We start from the raw sequence: 16494 nt of genomic DNA, 5'->3' as shown, positions 1-16494 counted from the left end.
GATAACATGCTGTTGGAAAAATGGAAGGGGGAGAAACTAGACTGTTTAGGTTTGGGTGTTAAGTACCGTATTTATTCGATTCTAATGCTCACCTTTTTTTGGCTAAATTATGTTGTGAAAGGTGCACATTAGATTCAATGGCACATTTACATTCACCAGCAAATACTTTTTTTTGTTTCAAGGTTCTGAAAATTGAGGTGTGCATTAGATTCAATGGCACATTAGACTCGGGTAAATATGGCCCTTAAATGACAGGCATCTAGGGACAGTATTTACATAAAAGTCCTTCATTTTGAAACTTTAGCTGTCCAAACCATATTAAAATACAGTACCTTTTTTTTTGCCAGAACATCTACTTTATCTTCAGGCACGTAAGTCTTTGTCACTTCCTTATAAGTACCACAGGCACTCTTGTTTTTGCTCCCTGTTCTCCTTCTTCTGCAGCCATTGCAAATCAGCTGGTCTGACGTCCCACTCAGCCAATGGCGGCATATTTGAATGGATGTAAAGCCTTGCCACCATAGTTCATGCATTGGTAATTAGAAAACTGGATTGCTGCAGTGTGCTCTACATAGGGCTTCCCTCGTGCTTGATCCGGAAGGCACAGTTAGTGCAGAATGCTGCAGCACAATTGCTGACAAGAGTGAAGCCCTGTCAGCATATAACACCTATGCTCAGGGAGTTGCATTGGCTGCCAGTTTTCTACTGAGCCAAGTACCAGGTGTTACTGTTAGAATATAAAGCTCTTAACAGCTTAGGACTGGTATACCTAAAAATTTTAGGACTGGATTGCCTTACCCTGTGTGTGTCCACTCGGCCACTTCAATTGGCAAAATGAAAGAATGAATTGGCACTAGTGTCACATAACACTCGTTCTACATTTATAAGAACTCAGTTGCTTAGTGTGATGGCACCTGTGGAACTCCCTGCCTATTGAGATCAGGCAGGTGTCTTCACTGTACTCTTTTTGGTGCTAGCAACCTAGCAATTCAAAAGGTCAGCGGTTCGAATCCCCGTCACGGGGTGAGCTCCCGTTGCTCGGTCCCTGCTCCTGCCAACCTAGCAGTTCGAAAGCACGTCAAAGTGCAAGTAAATAAATAGGTACCGCTCTGGCGGGAAGGTAAACGGTGTTTCCGTGCGCTGCTCTGGTTCGCCAGAAGCGGCTTGGTCATGCTGGCCACATGACCTGGAAGCTGTACGCCGGCTCCCTCGGCCAATAAAGTGAGATGAGAGCCGCAACCCCAGAGTCTGTCACGACTGGACCTAATGGTCAGGTGTCCCTTTACCTTTACCGTTGAAGTAATTTTAATCCATTTTAGTATTTTAGCTTTTGAATGTTTTAAAGTGTACTGGTGATTTGATTTTTTTGTGTGTGAATTTGTTTTATCTTTTTGTAAACCACTTTAAAGTTTGTTTGTTTGTTTACAATCAAGCAGTATATAAATTTTAGGAAACAAACAAACAAACAAACAAACAAACAAACAAACACCCTTGGCCACTTCAGAAGTATGTGTAAAATTTCCCTGCAGCCACCCATGAAAATTTCACTGGCATTTTCTCTCTCCTTTAATAATTTTTAAATCAATTTCTTTTCTCATTAATTGATGGATAATGCAGAATAATTTTTAGCACAGTACTAATTTAAGGCTGATATTCAACATTAATCAGTAATCATACTCTAAGGAAACCCACCCACTTAATGCTGCTTTTTAAAATTGTATTTCATAGTTTTATGATTTAATTGTTTATTTATGATGTGCTGTACAATGCTTCCCAGAGACCATTTTTATTAGATAATAATTACTTTGAAAGTGCTTTAGAGATACTAGCCTTAGAAATCTTGTATTTGCAGTATTTTCTCTTACATTTATTGTAATGTGTTCTATCCATAGAATTAAATACATATTTTAAACATATTATTATTTTGTACAGGGCCTTTTAAAAAGACCTTAAAAATAATAATATTAATAGTTTTACAGTCATTTAACAGTGATAGGCAAACATTTGCCAAAACATTGCAGCTATAATTGCACCTAGAAAAGAGATGAGGTTATTTGTTAAATTTTATTTTGCTTTCAGATACAAACCCATAGCATTTAGTTTTGTTTGTAACAGTTCTGCTTCAACAATGTCTCTTAAGATTGTGTCAGCAAATTGTCAGGCATGCTCTTATTTCGTGAAATCCCCCTCGTAGATGTTTGTGACTTCTGCTGAAATGCAGCCATTTGTTTGTCTCCCAAGCTGTCTCTCTGGAGTTTGCCAAGTTGCCTGATACGGGATTTCATACACAGAGGTCCCTAGCTTCCCAAAGCTAGGGTTGAAATTCTCCCTGCACACCGCGGGGTGGAGCTGATCCTCTCGGCTAAGTTGGGACATTCCTCTTTCTGACACAGCACTGTGGTTAAACACTTAAAGAGCCTTCATTCCTTTTAGTGAGAGGGGATTTCCACTGGTGTTGTGTTTCCCCCTGGTTACTGCACCTTGAGCAAAGTTCACTGGGACAACTTACTGCTGGGCTGAATTCAGTTTCCTCTCATGTTGAAACAAATCTGGGTTTCACCTGTTTGTAATAAGAGCTTTCCGCTGGCTCTCTGCCCTTACTCCTCGTGAGCGTCTGTATCTGGCGCTCAGCTTGAGTAGCCGTACGGCCACAATGCATGGATCCCATGAATACGATTACCTCTGTGAGACTAGGCACCGATAGCCCCGTTTTATGTTTGAGGTGTAGGATTACTTAATCATTCAAATACTGCACACCGAAAATATATGCTGGAGCAGGAACCCAGGAGTCTGAACTTTTCCCTTGCCAATTATTAACATGTTATCAGTCATTTTCAGATCACAGTTAACACCAGCAGATGCGCTTTTAGGGTAGCACAACCGCACTGGGCGCCACGCTGCAGGGGGCTCCACGATGCTGTAGGATGGAGCATGGGACATGGAGGGCTGAATTTTAGCATTGCACGGGGCGCCGCTGAAATTTGAGAGCCAAAGTAAGCCACTGACACCAGCCTGCAAAATGGAAAGGTCCCACTTTATTTTTTTACTGTCCTATGTTTTTTTCCCTTTTCGAGAGCCATTGTGGTGTAGTGGTTAAGAGCAGTGGACTCGTAATCTGGTGAACCGGGTTCGATTCCCGGCTCCTCCACATGCAGCTGCTGGGTGACCTTGGGCTAGTCACACTTCTCTGAAGTCTCTCAGCCCCACTCACCTCACAGAGTGTTTGTTGTGGGGGAGGAAGGGAAGGAAAATGTTAGCCACTTTGAGACTCTTTAGGGTAGCGATAAAGCGGGATATCAAATCCAAACTCTTCTCTTCTTCTTCCCTCATTCTTGCCCTAGAACATGGATAGGGAACTTGTGACCTTCTAAGTGTTGTTGAACTCCAGTTCCCATTAGCCCCAGCCAGCATGGCCAAGGGTCAGAGCTTTTAGTAGTACAGAAAAGAAAAACACTGGCAAGTGCAACTTGGTGGAAAATCGCAGGGATGAAGAGTGCTGTTGTGCTTAGCTTGTCCTGCTTGTCTGCTTCCCACAAGCATCTGGTTGAAAACCATGAGAATAGGATGTTAGACTAGCTGGTCCTCTGGCCTGATCCAGCAGGCTCTTCTTACATTCATGTTTTGCTGGTGAAAAAAGCTGTACCTGTTGCACTCCTTATTTTCTAGCCAGGTGTCAAAGATAGGAATTATTTCTCCTCCTTTGCACCTGATCATATGCGCCATCTCGGATGACCGGCGGGGCCAAGGGCTCCCCAAAATTTTCAACCAGGGGGCCAGCTCCCCCAAATCTGCAGCAGCCAGATGTGCATGCTGCACAACATATTTACCTTATTGCGCAGCCTGCCCATGTCACTTGCACCCGCCCTGCAGTCTGCGTGTGACTAACGTCAGCACGTCATGCAGCGTGTGCACATGGGGTGAGCACTGTGCACAAGGTGCGCACATGACGTCAGTATGTTGCTCGGCATGCTGACATCATCCACTCACATCACCTCCCTTGTTATTTTATAATGGCAGTGGTGACCAGCAAGTTCCTGTTGAAAAAAAGCCCTGCCTGTGTGACCACAAATAACAGCTTAAACAGGTTCTAGCATTCTAGAGAAGAATTTGGCACCTGTTGAAGACCTTTCTCACAAGGATAATCCTGGGCTTCTGTCACTTACTTTTGGAACAGTAAAATATAGTTTAAATAGGTTTTCATCAGATTGGTTTCTGTTTTGTATATTGCTTTGAGATTTTGTCTGGTATTTTTTATGATAAAATGCCAGCTATTTTTTTCTTAAATAAAAAAGAAAAATGGGTCCCAGTGTTGTTGTTTTTATCCTATTCATAGCTTCCTTTCTGTTTAGTACATAGGATGAAGGAACGGTTGAAGAAGATTTCTACCTGCTACCATTAAATGAAAATATATGGAGGCCTGCACCCCACAAGTGCCTTACTTTGACCATCAGGGAATGCTTACTTACTTCAGCCAATGGAAGGACCAGCAAAATCATCTCTACTGCCTCAGAGATAAAATGCGGTAAGCCCTCTCCTTCCTTCTGAAGTGTTCATGGGAGGCAGGAGAACCTAACTCAGTCAGTACACCCTTTGGCCCAAATCCCTCTCCTCGTGGTCGTCGTTCCCCTCCAAAGTGAAGACAGGGGAGATGGGTAAACTTAGAAAAATTGCACCAAATGTGGACTGCCTGTGTCTGAGCTCAAATTCCTCTTCCGTAGGGTCACCTTGGTAGTGAAGGGAGGAGAAGCCTTCGCCTCTTAAGTGATTGTGGGTAGGAGGAAGAACACAAAGAGCAGCATTTATCACAAGGTCACACTCTAGCCACTACAATAGTATGAGAGTAATGCCAGCTGTAGTAGCAATTGTCTTTCAAATGCTGATAAATATTGTTTTCACATGTTGTTTTGCACTGCTGTCTAACCCACTGGACAGCTGCATTGTTTTGTCTAGGCCCACAGATGTGTTTAGTGTATTATAGGATAAATTTCTGGCTATCCCAGCTCCCTCTCTTCAGATAATATGGTCATTTATTATTAATTTTTATTGGGAAATGTCTGCTCTGTCTACACCTCCTGAAAGTAGATGACAGTGTCAGAAAGCTGCCACTGGTGCTTCCCCTCTTGAGTCACTGTTCTGTTCTCACCTCCACCCACACCTGTTCCTCTCTGCCATTTGCGGGGAAGTCCCAGCCTTCTGCCCAGACAGCAAAGTGGGTTTTAATTGGACAGAGGAATGGGACGGAATTTGACAGAGTGTTCCACTGGCGAATCGGAGTGTTCTGTTGGATACCTTTTGTGCCAGAAGCATACCTTGCATTCCACCAGCATAGTGGGGCTTCCAGTAAGGCCTATGGGCAGTGTGAAACTCCCTCATCCCATTAGCTTGTGCAACAGGCATTTCCCTCCATCTCTTCCCTCTGCAACCTTCCCGAATGTGCTTTAGAGCAGGCATAGGCAAACTCCAGCCCTCCAGAAGTTTGGGACTACAGCTCCCATCATCCCTAGCTAACAGGACCAGTGGTCAGGGATGATGGGAATTGTAGTCCCAAACATCTGGAGGGCCGGAGTTTGCCTATGCCTGCTTTAAAGGGTTGGGGGAACCCCAGAACGGATTTAGGCTTACATCGTGCTACACTGGAGGCAAGACCTATGCCTCCTCAGGCACAGTAACTCAAGAATAGGTTTGCTCTGCATAAATCCAAGTACTTCGCCACAACTGAGATATGAATCAGGCCACCTTCATTGCAAAATAAATAGTTTATACATGCCTGTTCTGTTGTTTAATATACTGAAAGTAGCAATCAAAGAATGCTGAATAAACATGTTGGACGGGAAAGCCTGCTGAGTCATCACGACGAAACTATTTCTCTTCAGTTGTTGCGCAGGAAAGCATGTGATTTGATTGTCGCCATTGCTTTTTCTTCAGAACCAGGCACAACTGCGGTGATCTGAACAATGGTCAAAGCGATACCAAAGTATGCAGTGCTGAAATTAACAACCCATTAAAATTGCATGTGCCTTGTGCCAGAATATTATGGTCTTTGGTTTGACTATATACAGCATTTATTATCTCTACAGTTCATTAAATATTTGGTGTGAGTGGGGCCTGTTTCATTGGCATTTCCACCAAATGTGCCAATTTTAAGGAAGGCAAAAAATCATGCATAAATGAATGTAGGTTAGAACATTCTTTGTCAGATACACACCACGCTCTTGATGTGAGTTACATTGATTGGAGGAGTCTGATACTATCCTTTTGGTTGTGTCCCACCAGACTGCCTACACATGAATATTCATATTTGTATTCATATAGGCAAAGGTGGAGTCCACTTAGAGTTTGCCTTTACTTAGCAACCAAGGAATCTCTTTCTTTTCAAAAATGTAAATGGTAACAGGAAAATAGCACGTATTTATAAACTAAATATATTGCAAAGAGTTGTTGATGTCTTTTTTTAAAAAAATCCGCTTTGAACTAATAATATGTAATTTGTAGTTTTTATATTCTGCATTATAATCTGCCCTGAAATCTACTCTGATGAAGGATTGGCTATAAATATGACTATTTTTTTTTAAAAAAAATAAACAGTTAGAGCATCAAAATGATATTGCTTTCAAAAATAAAAATTATCCAGTCTTCAACAGGTTCTTCTTTACACACTCACTTCTTGCACACCTTACATTTTTGCTTCATGTGTGCTATTTGTCATAGTCACCTAATCCATTCCTTACATGCAGCCATTTTGGGATTCCTCCAATTTTTTTGTATCTAAATTTATTAATTTATTCATGTTGCAGGGCCTCAATTAACCTAAAGCAGGTGTAGGGAACCTTTGGCCCTCCAGATGTTGCCAAACTACAACTTCGATCATCCCAGATCACTGGCCCTGTTTGCCGAGGCTGATGGGAGCTGTAGTACAGCAGCATCAGGGTGAGGAACCCATCTATCCAGATGTCGGATTACAACTCCATAATCCCTGGCCATTGCATGCTGGCTGGGGATAATGGGAGGGCCAACAGCATCTGTAGGGTCATAGGTTTCCCCTACCCATGACCCTTTAGAAGAAAAATGAGGGGTCTCCTTACTTCTTAAGATCTTCATTTTTAGGCAATGCCAGGATTTCAAGTAACCAGAGTTGTGAACAGTGCTATATTTCAGGGGGAAAGGGTGTCAGAACTGACCATGATCACCTCCCTTGTTCTCTTAGAATGGCATTGGCACCCACCTGAGAGGTGCCAGAACTGAGTTCCAGTGAGTTCTGGATGGAAAAAAGCTCCGATTGTGAACATTTGATTTGACCAAACTGAATTAAAACTTCAAATCTGCAGAGGGGTGTGGGTGTGGGTGGGTGTGTTTCCATATATGCATATACATCTTTGGGGTTCTGAAGCTTTATTTCAGATTGGTAAAACCAAATGTTCACAACTCAGGCTTAAAATCCTGACAATGCTAGTATATATATTATCCTGCCTGGTTTTTAAAAAGCACTACTTTTGATCTATTTCCTGGATTTATTTTGTTAATGCGCAGATTAATGCATTTTTGTGCTTTTGATACCATATCATTTATGTTGAATTATTGGTGGGAAAAGTGAGAGGATGAGATAGTTATACATTCTGGCAAAATCAACTTCTTGTCCCCAGCTGTACCTTGAATAGACCTGCCCAGCCATGTGGAAAGGTTTATTTGCATACTTTGCCTTCTCTACTAGGTGATTAGTTTGCTTTGTGCAAAATGCTTGATATTTTACTTATTAAAGAAAGAGGGGAAGAAAGCTTTTCTATTTTTCCACAAACTGAAAGGCCATAATTTCCTCAGAGGTATATGAAAGCACAGTGTTTGGCAAAGAGCCAATATTTCAGATTATGGAAGGATTACCGATCTGCAGTGTTAACTATTTTGTGGAAATTGTTGCACGATCCTCTTCCCCAATATGGCTCTCATGCAATGGCTTCAGCAAGAGGCTAGTTTAGGAAAGTTGCCACTTCTTTTTATGGGAAGGCTCAAGTTTCATTTAATGGCAGGAAAATAAGATGATGGATATATTTTGCTGCTTAATTTCCACCCGCTTTTCTTTGCAGGCCTTTTCTTGCCAGAAATAAGGTGGTAGTTATGAACCTCACTGTTATGTGCTGAGTTGAAGAGGATCTAAAATGCAGCAGTCTGATTGGTCCTAGAACAATAGGATTCAGAATGCAGCAGTCTGATTGGTCATAGAACAATAGGATTCAGAATGCAGCAGTCTGATTGGTCCACAGGAGCCACCCAATCCAGCTCCAGGTGGAAGTGAATCCGCAACCTGATTGGCCTACAGGAGAATCCTGGAATTAGCCACTCACGTGGGGCCCATTGTGTAAATAATGTATATAAAGCAGACATTCTGGGAGAACTTCCATTCCTCTTCACCACTATGAGCTGAATAAAGAGCATGAAATCCACTCTCGACTCCAAGTATATTTCACTCACTATGGAAGATGGACTTGTTCTTTTGGACAACAGAGTTAAATAGCCGCAGACTCAGGTCCAGTAATCCTTTACCAAACTGGCAAATGGAGTGGGAGCAGGGCTTTTTGTTTTTTCAGCCAGAGCTCACCAGAACTCAGTTCCGGCACCTTTCAGGTGGGCACCATTGCCATTATAAAAACAAGAGAGGTGATCATGGTGAGTTCCGGCACCCCTTCTTCTAGAAAAATAGTACTGAGCAGGAGGATTGCAAAATGTCAATTTGGAAGGAAGGTGTGAGAGGTTCAGGGCAGGCAGGGACCGTGGGCAGCTGTGCTTGAAGTCAGACCATGAATGGAAGTTTCCCTACCCAGGATCACTGCTTAGTAGAGCTGTCATCAGGGCAGGACCTTGCGATTGGGCTCTTCTTAGCAGAATGAGCAAAAGGGCCCCCAAATACAGCACAGCTTTCTTTCATTTTATATGAAGCTAGAAAGGTATTATTTCTTACTTTTGTTTGTTTGCCTTAGGAATATAGCTGTGGGTGTACCTGCCAAAAGGATGTGGGTGGCGCTGTGGGTTAAACCATAGAGCCTAGGACTTGCCGATCAGAAGGTCGGCGGTTCGAATCCCCGCGACGGAGTGAGCTCCCGTTGCTCGGTCCCTGCTCCTGCCAACCTAGCAGTTCGAAAGCACGTCAAGTGCAAGTAGATAAATAGGTACCGCTCCAGCTGGAAGGTAAATGGCGTTGTCGTGCGATGCTCTGGTTCGCCAGAAGCAGCTTAGTCATGCTGGCCACATGACCCGGAAGCTGTATGCTGGCTCCCTCAGCCAGTAAGGCAAGATGAGCGCCGCGACCCCCGAGTAATCCGCGACTGGACCTAATGGTCAGGGGTCCCTTTACCTTTATGTACCTGCCAAGGAGTCTTCACATCCTCATTATGGGGACTTCTGTAAGAGCAATGTTTGCTAGCTCATGCCTTCAGAGTTTTCCCAACATTAATAATCCATAAGAAAACTTGGTCATCCATGTCAGATAAAGCAATCCCTTTATCTCCTACATCTGGTGAACTTTTTTATTTATTTCACAAGTGAAAAAGTTCCTAGTGTTGCATAAGAGCTGCAGGCATGAATATTTGATAGCCAGACCTCCCATAAGTGTAACAAATCTGATGTGCTGCTGGAAGCCATTAGGCATTCTGTTTACTCCGTAAGTGTACATTTTTAGAAATCTATTGAGAGTCACAGTCTAAAGAGATTTGAATTGGGGGATTTATTATGCGGCTGAGGTTGTGGATGTAAATTATCTACTTCCCCAGGTGTTTAGTGAACACTTGCATCCACTCTATGTATTTCTAAACTTAATTAATGTTTTTCACATTGGCATCATTCTTGTAGCTGTGTGTTTTAATGAATTGCTACTGTACACCCTTCACTGGTGTGCATTTGTAAGTTGCATGAGTACAGCCATTCTGAGGGTGAAACCAGGAAGTATCAGCCCCACATCTTCTCATCTACCCTTCCACCACCCACAACAATACGCAGTAAAACACCCAACATCAACACACTCCCAGTTTCCCTTTTTCACAAACAGCAGACCATGAAGCAACACAGGGGCAGGAAAACTCTCAGTACATCACAAGTTACCAGGGAGAGAGACAGATAACATTATCTTCTCTTGCTTTTGGCCACTATCTCCCATTAACATCTGTGTTCCAGCTTGGGCTGCCACCGTTCAATTAGGATGACACTGTTTGCAATGGTATAGAATTGTATAGGAAAGCACATTTGTAGCTAAACGGCTTTGATAAATTTTGAACATCCTTGATGATCTGTGGAAAACAGTGTGCACTTTATAATTTTAATTTTCAGCCAGGTTTCCAAACCAATCCAAATTACGCTTGAGATCTGCATTGTTTCATACTCCAGAAACCAGAGGCAAACCAGTATGATTAAACTGACAAAATGTAATAGCTCCAACCAAATATACCATATAGTCAATGTAAATTGAGTAAACTGGAAATGAATATTCTGCGGATGACATAATGGAACTCTAGACTTTACTTGTCGGTCATGTTGTTAAATCACTTAACTATTTACACACCATGCTTGTTAATGGGGAAATATTTTAATACAATATCTGACAAAGTCGTACTCAAAGGAGGCGCACTGAAATCAGCAGACTTCAGTTTGTCATGACTGGGGATGGAGAAGAAAGTCAATTCAATTCCCATTTAAAGCCAAATCTATCAAATCTGCACTTTCCAAAATAATATGAGACCTGAAATCCAGCCATACCCTCTGGATTCACACTTATCTGAATTCTGCAATGTAGTTCTCCAGCCAAGCAATGTTTCACAAAAGAATATTGGGAGAAGTGTGCCTAAAACTGAATATATTAGTAAACATAACATTAAAAATGTATTCTATTAGGAGGAACTACAAGCAAGCAAAGAGCATGGTGCACAAGATTTTCTGTCCGCCATAAGCTTCCCTTTCAACCTGAAAAATGTCTTAGGCAAAAAATTGCTGCAGCCCTAGAAACATAGCTGTCAAAGGTTACATATTTTCGTGAGTTCATGTAAGTTGTATCCTGCAGTTCCCTCTGCTGCTTTTAATTAACAGTTTCTTAATGTAAAACATTTTCACATGGTTATGAGCATAATTGCACAGTTAAAGCAATTGCTTGTCGTCCAACATCATTACTACAGTTATGGTATGAAACTGGCAGTTATGGATGTACAATAAGGAAAATTGTGGTTGCATAATATTCAACCTCTGTCCGAACCTCTGCACGTGATCTTACTCTGCTGTGTGACCTACTGCTTTTCCATACACTTGTGGAAATTTCCAACCATGGTAGAAGTTATTGTTACCCAATAGCCCTTAGATGTATTGGGAAAAGGTGAGTTTGAATCAGGCATAAGTGCCTATCTCTCAGCATTCATGATTTCAATTTTCTAAAACCATTGGTTCATTTTGAAGGGTGGGGAGGGGACATGCATTGCAATGCCAGTTCTATACATGTGACATAATAAGGTCACAGAATGGTTGGTTAAGGTCTTTCCTCTCTGTCTAAAAAAACCCAAACAAAATATAACTCTACAAAATGTTACAATCACGTGGAAAGTTGTATTAATGACTGTGGAACAGCCACTTCTGCCCCAACAGGTTAAGCTGTCCCACAGGATCCCATTGATTGGAAATGTAAGGAGGGCTGGGTAACAGGTGCTCCTGTCCTGAGCACACCTAGAAGGGGCATCAAAGGTAATTTGACATATTGACAGCTATTAAGCCAGCATGTAGTCATGTCATCTTTTCAGTATATTTTCAGTGTTTTCCAAGTGGCAGTAGATGAGCATCCAGAGAGGAGCTTTCTCAGAGGCTCAGGGAGCAATCCCATGGCAAGATCCACTGGGATGAGTAGCTTAGGATACAGCAGATTTCCATCTGAGTTGACCTGGCTCAGCTCAACTCCGGCTCAGCTGTAGATATGGCAGTGTAACTTGTTCCTCCTGCTCAGCATTAGGTACCAACAGGAGTTGTTGCAGGAAAATTGTTTAGCCTGGCTTTATTCTATAAAAAGACTACTGGCTGATTCTAAATAGTCATTACCAGCAGAGTTGAAAATGTCAGAAATTTTATTGGTCTGCTCATGAGACAATTTAAACATCATGGGCACCAGCAATTTTCCCAAAAGCCAAACCAGTCCCCTACAAATACATGAACTTTCTAAGCATGCATACAGTTTTATAAGACAAGGGTGACGTAACATAAACGCTTTCTTCCTGCCCACAGATTCCTCTTCCTTGATATTTCTGATACTTGATTGGGTGGGTTGATTCAGCTTACACATTAAAATGAGCTTCCTAATGCTCATTACTGTGATTAGTTCAGCCAAGGGGAGAATTTAGCTCATTTTTTGGTTTTACTTAAGTTTTGACTTCCTAAATTTTCTACCTGCTGCATTTCCGCTAGGAATTTCCAGGTTATTTTACTGCCTCGTCTGGTATGCTTGCTGCTGTTATGCAATCTGTTCTGTCCTTTGATTTCATTTTATTTTAAATTAAGGGATGGGCGGCAAATGTAGTTTCTTTTCCACTTCCCACTCACAGCTTCTAAATGAAACATAGGACTTAAGTTATGAACACTTTTTCTCTAAATTGATCTTATATGCTGAGTTCAATTTCTCACCATGCTTTAACCCACAGTGTTCCGTTGCTCCAGAAGCGGTTTAGTCATGTGGCCACATAACCTGGAAAGCTGTCTGTGGACAAACACATCATGCCCTTTATTGTTTCTATCAGTTTCTGTCAGGGCAAGCCGTATCATTTGGCAGAGGGAGGCAACTGCCTCATGCGGCAGGTAATGTGGGGCAGGGGCAGCAGCCACCTGCCTGTTTCTCACATGTCCCCCGGCCATTCCCCCTCTCTTGTAGGATAGAACTGTATGAGCCACACAACCTGTCTTGCACCCCTAACATAGGTGCAGCCAGGATTTATGTTGGGAGAGGCAGTAAACAACGTTTGTATATCCATTTCTAAACAATTGGCGTGTCCTAGGTAGGCTGATGGTTGGAGTTTGAACACCAATGATAGCCAGGAAACTACACTATAATGAAATAAAACACTGGTTCACAACAAACATTAGCTATGAGCTCTGCACTGATCCAAATTGTGAACTATATCATCGGCTGAGGTCTGAGGGTTTTTTGCAGTATAAATAGGCTGTGAGAAACTTACAGTCATTTCTAGACAAGCCCTGTAGGTGCACACTCTTAAGAGAAAATGCCAGAAACTATGATAAACTTCCAGAACTGAGCTACCTGTGACACGATTGGTCATTTCACGGAAGCCATGCCCATTGCTCAGTTGGGTTGTCAGTTGTGTCACTAGAATGTGCCGCACCATCATTTAAGTGACCTCAGAGAACATTTCAAATATTCTGATTATTTCTACTTTTAGTTAAGCATTTTTATTTATAAATTTGGAGGGGGACAGCTGCCTCCCTTGAACCGTGGCTACGACCATGCCCAGTGGTGTAGCAAGCCACTTGGGCGCCTGGGGTGGTGCGTGTGCCCAGGGGCAGGGCAAGCCACCCACTGGGCAAGGCGACCCAAGGCAGGGTCCATGGAGTCCGCCTGCTGCCTCCCGCACAGCACGGAGCCTGCAGGTGCCTGAGCCACTGTGTCACTCCCAGGAGAGACGGGTGGCTCGGGCGCACTGCAGGCCCCGCAGTAAGTGAAGCCCCCTGGGTGAGTGATGCCCAGTATGCCCTCCTGCCCCCCTAGCTACGTCTCTGACCATGCCCCCTAAGTAACATGCTTCACACAGGTGTGCTGGGTGATGCTACCCATAGAATGTATATGTGGGCAGAGTACCAGGCAAGGAATCACCATCTAGTCCTTTGCCTCAGGCAGCAAAATGTCATGGGCCGGCCCTGGCTCCTATGGGAACCCTTCTTGTATTCTGGTAGCCAAACTAGTTCAGGAATTTCTAGCTAGTCTACAGGGAATGTATATAGAAAGTGGGGCATTGCTTCCTGCTTTGACTGCCCACTTTGCTGTGGCTGCACAATTTTCTGCAACTGAATAGCTAAGGTGGGGAGGTCGGTTTGGCATTGGTGAAAGTTTATTACACATTTCCCCTATTGACTTAAGAGGGGCACTGCCTGTCTGTTAACAGAACTGAACTTGAGAGCCAATCTAACTTTAAAAAAAGGTGTAGGTGTGTCGGAAATTACTTACATACTATATAGGTATGGCTGCCCAGTAACATGTTTTCTAGGCAGTTCACCCAAACAAAAAGTATAAAATAGAATGAGAGATAACCAACATGATGTGAGTGGAAGTCCACTCATGAAATGGGGCTTCTGCTCCAGAAGGCACCCAACCCCCTAGAACAGGTTTTGGGAGATCACATGGGAGATTAAAGGCAGGGAAGAAAGAAAAGGGAAGCCTCAATCTGTTTGCAGTCTGCTCTGCTTGCAGGTGAATATCAGCCATTATTAAAAATACAATGCAAAACAATGTGGAGTACTGAATCAGATTCAGAAGCCTAAAGGGCAAGGATGGTGGGGTTCATCTGTGTCCATTACAATGCTTAAGTGTATTACTGGTGTAGTAACAAATGTTAGGTGTAGTAAAACTGTCAGGGTACTAAATCATTGCAATAAATTAACAGTTACGGAGAAAGGGATGCAAAGATGGTCTGAAATGAAACCATACACTTGTACGGTGCTTTAATACTCCCCCTCTCTATTTAATTGAAGACCAGCTAGCAGCTTTATAACACAAACTGTGGGAAATGGCACAAACATGCAGGCTCAGCCCTTCAAAACAGCTTATTACCACTTTCTGACAGACCACAGCAAGACACCCATTTAGGGCCTGCATTTCACTTTGAGAGAGATAGGCTGCAAACCTTTTCATTTCTAACATTTAATTTTGTAACAGGAAACATACATTTTCTCTGCATGTCTGGCATTTCACAAGGAGCGTTTACTAAAAATTGCCTTATGTTTTCCATTATCACAACTATGTTAAGTGCCCGACTAATGAAAATTACAAATATGGTAGAAGAGTCTAGCCATTTTCCCCCTGCCCCTGCTACAGCTTTAAAATCATTGTCCTTGTTCACATGCAGAAGAAAAATCAATGCTGTGAAAAAAAGATTTTGATCTTGATGGGTTACTGAAGTCACAAGATTTCTATGGAACTGATTGGGGCTTTTCTGTGAGTCGCTCAATGATTTTATCTTCCGGCACTTGATGAGTTTGTCTGGTCAAGAGATGAAAGCAAAGTATAGCATTAAAACACTGTTTTAAGCCAATGCCACAGAATGATTTTTCTAAAAAATTCATGGGGGAAATATATCTAAATTGTTCCTGTCATAGCAATATTTGGGGATCCCAGCTCTCCTCTATCTGACACATTATCATCTTAATACTAATGTTTTTGGTACGGACTGTGGATGATTGGACTGGATACATTCTGAGTGCACTGAAATGCTACAAAACCTGTTGAGGAACCTGTCGATTGAGTAACTTGAACAAACAAAAGCCAGACAAATGCCATGGCTAAAAAGTACAGTAAGTTGTGTTAGATGCTATATGGGCATGAATACAGACAGAAATGTGAGCTTTTGAAAGGAAAAGCTAAAGTTCAGAGGAAATCTAGTTTATAGACCTTGAGAAATCAGTGGAGGTCTGAGAGATAAAATATAAAACACTGGAAAACAAGAAATGTGAATTCCACACACGACTGAATTTCGCCAGGGGAAAATGATGCTGTGTAAGGTCTTGGGTTTTTTAAACAGGCCATTAATACTAAAGGAATACAAATGTTTTAATGTAATGCTTGGGTCTACTTCATTCTTAGGGCATCAGATGTTCCATAAACCGTGGGACTGGGGTCAAGAATAGGTTGGTCTGTGTTGTAAAGATAGTTTTTGATGAGATGCCTTCAGGCTTGGGCACAAGCAAATGTAATCTCTGAGATAGTTCACATACGCACTTCTCTAACTGCAACATCAAGAGGTGACTTCCACATACACTTGTCACTGTGAAGCTAACAGACAGAAGTTTGAGTATCAGCTGATGCTACCTTCCCTGTGATACGGGCAATCAAGTGATGATACATTTGTGTGTGAATCAGCCCTGAGATTCAATGAGCCTGACCTAATTTCATAATTAATTTAAAATCCTAGATTGATTTTCTGGATGTCCAGCAGACATCAAGAAGATTAATCTGAGATGCCAAATTAATTATAAATCAACCTGCCTGTTGTACACATCTCTAAATTTGTTGCTGGGGGGAAAACAATCCTTCAGAGATCCACTGCATCCATTGAGGCTGTGAATGCTGTATGGCTGGTGGTTATGTTTCATAGGAATGTCTTCAATATTGCTTCTGACGTTATAGTAAAGTGCAACACAGCTACCCTTATTCCAATGCTTGTGTACTTTTTAATGTTGCATTTCCATTTTAAAAGATCCTTAGGTCAAGAGTGGCTGGGGGAACCCAACCAGATGACTGAGGAGTAAACAATAAAATTA

General features: G+C 42.3%; 1 long non-coding RNA gene across 2 annotated transcripts in view; it reads left to right on the top strand.

Moving 5' to 3' along the window:
- The window catches only part of LOC144328727 (uncharacterized), a 33536-nt gene that overhangs the window by 16353 nt on the left and 689 nt on the right, over positions 1-16494 (top strand). The window contains exons 2-3 of one of the 2 annotated variants that reach the window (XR_013394015.1): positions 4350-4522; positions 8079-10365. This is a non-coding gene — a long non-coding RNA (uncharacterized LOC144328727). Of the gene's footprint in view, positions 1-4349; positions 4523-8078; positions 10366-16494 lie in introns of those variants that run through there. The other variant, XR_013394014.1, reaches the window with a different exon arrangement.

Source organism: Podarcis muralis, chromosome 8 (assembly GCF_964188315.1).
Source record: "Podarcis muralis chromosome 8, rPodMur119.hap1.1, whole genome shotgun sequence".
Lineage (NCBI taxonomy): Eukaryota > Metazoa > Chordata > Lepidosauria > Squamata > Lacertidae > Podarcis > Podarcis muralis.
Note: the sequence above shows the minus strand (reverse complement) of the source record. Positions and strands in the feature narration are given on the sequence as shown.